Source organism: Cricetulus griseus, chromosome 2 (genome assembly GCF_003668045.3).
Source record: "Cricetulus griseus strain 17A/GY chromosome 2, alternate assembly CriGri-PICRH-1.0, whole genome shotgun sequence".
Lineage (NCBI taxonomy): Eukaryota > Metazoa > Chordata > Mammalia > Rodentia > Cricetidae > Cricetulus > Cricetulus griseus.
The window spans coordinates 398,670,058-398,676,944 of NC_048595.1; positions in this window are offsets into that span (position 1 = coordinate 398,670,058).

Sequence of the window (6,887 nt, forward strand, 5' to 3'; positions counted from 1 at the left end):
CTTCCCTTGTTCTCTTTGATCTTCTCCTACTTATTTTCTCTGCTCACCAGCCCTGCCTATCCCTCTACTGCCTAGCTAGTAGCTATTCAGCTTTTTATTAGACCAATCAGGTGCCTCTGGCAAGCAAGGTGAAACAGCAACACATCTTTACATAATTAAACAAATGCAGCAGAAACTAATGTAACACATCTTTACACAGTTAAACAAGCACAGCATAAATGTGACACATCTTTGCCTAGTTAAAGTAATACTCCATAACAATAGGATTTCTCTGTGTAGCCCTGACTATCCTGGAACTCACTCTGTAGAGAGTCTGGCCTCAAACCAAGAGATTCACCTGCTTCTGCCTTCTGAGTGCTGGTACTAAAGGCATGTGCTACCACCCTCAACTATTTTTATTATTATTTTATTTTTTTAAAGATTTATTTATTTATTGTGCATACAATGCTCTGCTGACATGCATGCCTACATGACAGAAGAGGGCACCAGGTTTCATTATAGATGGTTGTGAGCCACCATTTGGTTGCTGGGAATTGAACTCAGGACCTCTGGAAGAGCAGCCAGTGTTGTTAACCATTGAGTCATTTCTTTAGCCACTACATTCCCACCCCATCACTTTTAAGACTGGATTTCCTGTAGCCTAGGCTGAATTAACTATTTATCGAGGATGGCCTTGAGGTTCTGATCCTTCTGCCTCTACCTTCCAAGTGCTGGGATTGTGGGCATTTACCAATATTTCCCATTTTATATGGTGTTGGGTATTGAATCCAGGGCTTTGTACATGCTAAGCTCAATTGAGCTGTATCTCCAGCCTATTGGCATGCTTTTTGTATATTTATTTATAGTTCAAACCAGGGCCTGACATTCTAAACAGATATGCCCTACCACTGAGCTGCAGTCTTAGCCCAAGCTTGTGCTTTTTACTAGGCTTGGTGCCACATACCTTTAATCCTAGCACTGGAGGTGGGGTCATAGAGGCAGAAGGATTTCTGTGCATTCCAGGCTAGCCAGAGATACACAGTGGGGACACGAAGTCTCAAAAATCAAAAGAAAAAAACAGATTTTCAAGGACTGTAAAGCACTCTCAGGGCTACCAAAGGCTCCTTTCTCAAGGTTGGCAGAACTCTGAAGAGATGGTGTTACTACAAGCTGAGCATCTCTCTCTCTCTCTCTCTCTTTGGTTTTTCAAGACAGGATTTCTCTGTGTAGCTTTGCAGCCTGTCCTGGAACTCACTCTGTAGACCAGGCTGGTCTCTAACTCACAGAGATCTGCCTGCCTCTGTCTCTCAAGTGCTGGGATTAAAGGTGTACACCACCACTGCCAGGCCAAATTGGGCATTTCTTTTTTTTTAATATTTTATTTATTTATTATGTATACAATGTTCTGCTTCCATGTATATCTGCACACTAGAAAAGGGCACCAGATCTTTTTTTTAAATTATTATTAGTTCTAGTTAGGGAACAAGCTTGTTTCACATGTAAGTCCCTTCTCCCTCTCCCCTCTCCCTCCCCTCACCCCCATTCCTCCTCCTCCACCCTTAGCCCACCCCCATTCCTCCTCCCCACCCTCAGCCCACCCCCCACTCCATCCACCCACCACTCCCCAGGCAGGGTAGGGCCCTCAATGGGGGCTCTGTAAAGTCCACCAAATCTTCCTGTGCTGGTCCTGGGCCCTTCCCCATGTGTCCAGGGCCAGAGTGTAACCCTTCACGTGGGATGGGCTCTCAAAGTCCCTTCTTGCACCAGGGAAAAATACTAATCCACCACCAGAGGCTCCCTGGAGTACAGAGGCCTCCTTATTGACATCCATGTTCAGGGGTCTGGATCAGTCTTGTACTGACAGCATCTGGGGTCGATGAGGGCACCAGATCTTATAACGGATGGTTGTGAGCAACCATGTGGTTGCTGGGAATTGAACTCAGGACCTCTGGAAGAGCAGTCAGTGCTCTTACCTCTGAGCCATCTCTCCAGCCCCCCAAATTGAGCATTTCTAATCTGAAGTTATGAACTTTGAAATGAGGAAAAACATGATATCATAAGTGTGGTAAGTTCCACACCTGATCTTATGTAATGGGTCACTGTGTAAATGGAGATATGGGACCTCGAGAGATGGCTTCAGTTCCTAGCACTTACAAAGTGGCTCAACCTCCTGTAATTTGGTTCCATGTGAGTCAACCTCTACACCTATGGTGTCCTTGGGTACCAGGCATGCAAGTAATACATACCACATACAAGCAGACATTCATCTCCATAAAATAAACTAACTCTTTAAAAGCACAGATACACACCCTGGGGTGGTGACAGATGCCTCTAATCCCAGTGTTCAGAAGGCAGAGGCAGGCAGGTGGATCTCTGTGAGTTTGAGGCCAGCCTGGTCTACAGAATGAGTTCCAGGATATCCAGGACTGTTAACATAGAGAAACCCTGCCTTAAAAAACAAAACTGTAGGCCGGGCGTTGGTGAAGCATGCCTTTAATGCCAGCACTCGGGAGACAGAGGCAGACTGATCTCTGTGAGTTCGAGGCCAGCCTGGTCTCCATAGGGAGTCCCAGGAGAGGCTCCAAAGTTACACAGAGAAACCCTGTCTCGAAAACAAAACAAAACAAAACAAAAAAAACCAAAACAAAACTGTAGTGTGATATCCACCCCGCCATACCTGTAGTACTGACCACTCCCATTTGGGCATGGTCACAGGTAAGGACATGCTGGAGGGAGGACTAGATTTGGGGTCCTGGACCTCAGAGCTCTCTCTTGCTTCCTGTTAGGTCATAGGGAACAGCCTGGGAGGATCCTTGGGGCAGGAACCTGGGGTGGGTCACCTGCCTCATGTGTAAGTGCACTCTCCCCAAATAAACTTCACTTAATCTGTACTGAGTCTAGTGACTCTTGCTTCCCACAAAATACAAAACCAACCAACAAACAAAAAACATCAAAAACCACACTGTTCTGCTGTACAGTGAGTGGTACAGGGTTTGCCTAGCATGAGCAATGTCTTAGGTTTAACCCATACCCATAGCACTACACATAAATAAATATATAAATTCTGTAATTAACCTAAGTGTGGGGCTCCAGGCCTACAATCCCAGTACTTAGGAGGTGGAGATAGAAGCATCAGGAGTTTAAGCTCAGCCTCAGTTTTATAGCAAGTTCTAGAACAGCCTAGGTACATGAGACCTTGTCTTTTTTTCTTTTTTTTTTTTCTTTTTTTTTTTTTTTTTTTTGGTTTTTCGATACAGGGTTTCTCTGTGTAGCTTTGGAGCCTATCCTGGCACTTGCTCTGGAGACCAGGCTGGCCTCTAACTCACAGTGATCTGCCTGCCTCTGCCTCCCGAGTGCTGGGATTAAAGGCGTGCGCACCAATACCTGGCTATGAGACCTTGTCTTAAAACAACAAAGAAATCTATGTATTTAGATTGGGTCCTATCCCCAAGATGTAAAATATGTATGTATATGAACATATGTACACATGTATGTACATATGCTACACACACAAAATTTCTAACATCTGAAATCCAAAGCACTCCCAGATTGTTCACCGTTATAGGATGTAACCCTAAATATTTCATTAAATACATTTGACTCAACCTGTATCCCTGGTCCCCTCCCCCTTTTATTTATTCTTTGTTAGATTTATTATGCATACAGTGTTCTGTTTGCATATATTCCTGCACTCCAGAAGAGGGCGCCAGATCTCATTATAGATGGTTGTGCGCTACCAAGTGGTTTCTGGGAATTGAACTCAGGACCTCTGGAAGAGCAGCCAGTGCTCTTAACTTCTCAGCCATCTCTCCAGCCCCCTCCCCCTTTAAAAGATATTTATTTTATGTGTGTGTGTGTTCCTGAATGTATACTTGCATATAACATGTGTTCAGGAGCCCAAGGAGGTCAGGAGAAGCATCAAATTCCCTAGAACTAGGGTTACAGATGGTTTTGAGCTGCCATATGGAACCAGCAGAGGAACCGCGTCCTTTGCAAGAACAGAAAGTTCTCTTAACCACTGAGCCATCTCTCTAGCTCCTGTATTTGAGCCCATCTCCTGTTGTTTTCTTTCTTTAGCTTTTTTGTTTTTTAAGCTAGGACATTCTCAGTATATCTCTATGTAGCTCTGACTAGCCCGAACTTCATTATGACCTCAAACTCTCAGAGATCTATCTACTTTGAGTGCCGGGATTACAGGTACCCAGTTTGTACCCTTTTTTTTTGTTTGTTTGTTTTTGTTTTTGTTTTGTCGAGACAGAGTTTCTCTGTTGCTTTGGAGGCTGTCCTGGAACTAGCTCTTGTAGACCAGGCTGGTCCCGAACTCACAGCGATCCGCCTGCCTCTGCCTTCCGAGTGCTGGGATTAAAGGCGTGCACCACCAACGCCTGGCCCAGTTTGTACCCTTTTTACAGAGACCAATCAAATCAAGCTAGGACTAGAATCTAGTTCCACTGCCCAGTCTCAAGTTCAAAGTTCCCACTGTCTTGTGCTATTTATTTATTTATTTAGCTTTTTTTTTTTTTTTTTTCCACTGGAGACAGGGTTTCTTTGTGTTACAGATCTGGCTGTCCTGGAACTCACTTGGTAGATTAGGCTGACCTCCAACTCTTCCTCTGCCTCCTGAGTGCTGGAATAAAGATGTGTGCCACCACTGCCTGGTCCTATTTATTTATTTATTGGTTGTGCTGCTTTTTTTATATATATACTTAGGATTCAGATGCAGGATTAAGCTACGTGACTTAAGGACTGGTGAGATGACTCAGGCATAAGGATTCCTGCCACCAAGCCTGATGACCTGAGTTCAGTTCCCACAACCCACATGATTGAGAAAGTGAAAACAGATTTCTACAAGTTGGTAGTTATTCTCTGACCTCCATATGCACACCCAAGTCTCCCTATGAGTACATACTCAATAAATAAATTATGTGACCCAAGTTCATTTCAGGCAGGCACATTTTTTGTTGTATGTTTTTATTTATTTTTTTATGTGCATTGGTGTCTTGCCATGGGTATTAGGTCCCCTGGAACTGGAGTTAGAGACAATTGTGAACTGCCATTTTGTGGCTGGTAATTGAACACAATTCCTTTGGAATAGCAACTGTGGTCTTAACCACTGAGCCATCTCTCTAGTCTTTGAGATAAGGTCTCTCTAGGTAGTCCTGGCTGACCTGGAATTTGCTATGTAGACCAGGCAGGCCTCTTTGCCTCCAGAGTACTGGACTTAAAAACATGTGCCACTATACCGGCTTTGTTTTGAGACAGGACTTCCTGTAGCACAGGCTGGCCTTGAATTTGATCTGTAACTCCTAATTCTCTTTTCTCCATCTCCCAAGTGTTGGATCACATGTTACAGGCTTGTACCATGTCTAGCTTTCAGTAAAGCATATGTAGATGAGCAGGATAGGGTGCAGGAGGTTAGTATTGAGACAATCAATGTCCTCATTAGTCACCACTTTCCTTCTAGGTCCTTTACCCTACAAGGAGCATCCTGGAAATGCCTATAATCATTATTAATTGATTGATTATGGTGCTGGTGACTGGAACCTAGGGCTTTGTGTATGCTAGGCATCTGCTTTAATCACGGAGCTACATTCCCAACCCTCTTTTCACTTTTTACTTTTATTCATTTATTTTTAAAGACCTGTTTGTTTTTCATGAGTTATTTGCTTGCATGTACATATATATGTGGACCATATGTGTAGGGTGCCAGAGGGGTCAGAAGAGGAACTCCAGTTACATTGGATCCCTGGAACTAGAGTTACACGTCATTTGTGAGTCACCATGTGGGTGCTGGCAAACAAACCTGGGTCCTCAGCAAGAGCAGCAAGTGCTCTTAACTGTTGAGGAATCTCTCCAGTTCTCTTACTTCTTATTTTGAAATGGTCTAAATGCCTTGAACTCACTCAGTAGATCAGGAAGGCTTTGAACTTGAGATCCTCCTGCCTCACGCTCCCCAGTATCTGGGATTATAGGTGTACTTTAACAGCCTGTTTAAAAGGAACATATATTGTTCTTTTTAAAAATCAATTTTACAAAAAAATTAATTTTATCACTGGGCGTTGGTGGTGCACACCTTTAATCCCAGCACTCAGGAGGCAGAGGCAGAGGCAGGCAGATCTCTATGAGTTCGAGGCCAGCCTGGTCTACAGAGCTAGCTCCAGGACAGCTAGGGTTACATAAACAAACCCTGTCTCCCCCACTTCCCCCAAAAAGAGTATGATAAGCTTTTGTCATCTGGGCATTGGTGGCCCATGTTTTTAATGCCAGCACTTGGGAGGCAGAGGTAGGCAGATCCCTGTGAGTTCGAGACCAGCCTGGTCTACAGAGCAAGTGCCAGGATAGGCTCCAAAGCTACACAGAGAAACCCTATCTCGAAAAACCAAAAATATAAATACATATAAATAAATGGTAGGCTTTTGTCTCAAGTCAGAAGGTTAAGGAAGAATCTGGCCATCCATCTTGGAAATTGAGCATCTTTACTACCCAGCCTCTCTCCGTATTTGCCTGCCAGAGAGTCTGTCTCACTCCTGGTTTCTTGGATGCACTACAAAACCAAGGGTGGTGCCAAACATCACCCATCACCAGAGGGTAAAGAATCCTCCCTGGAGCGTCTGGAGAGATGGCTCAAAAGTTGAAGCACTGGCTGTTCTTCCAGAGGTCCTGAGTTCAATTCCCAGCAACCACATGGCAGCTCACAATCATCTATAATGAGATCTGGTGTCCTCTTCTATCCTGTAGGCAGAACACTGTATACATAATTAAAGAAAAAAAGACTCACTAGAGAGTCTTGAGACAAGAGTTCAGCCTGAGCTATATAAAGGTGGGCACTTTACTCCCAGTACTTGGAAGGCAGTGGCCAGCCTGGTCTACAGAGCGAGCTCCAGGACGGCCAGGACTCACATAGTGAA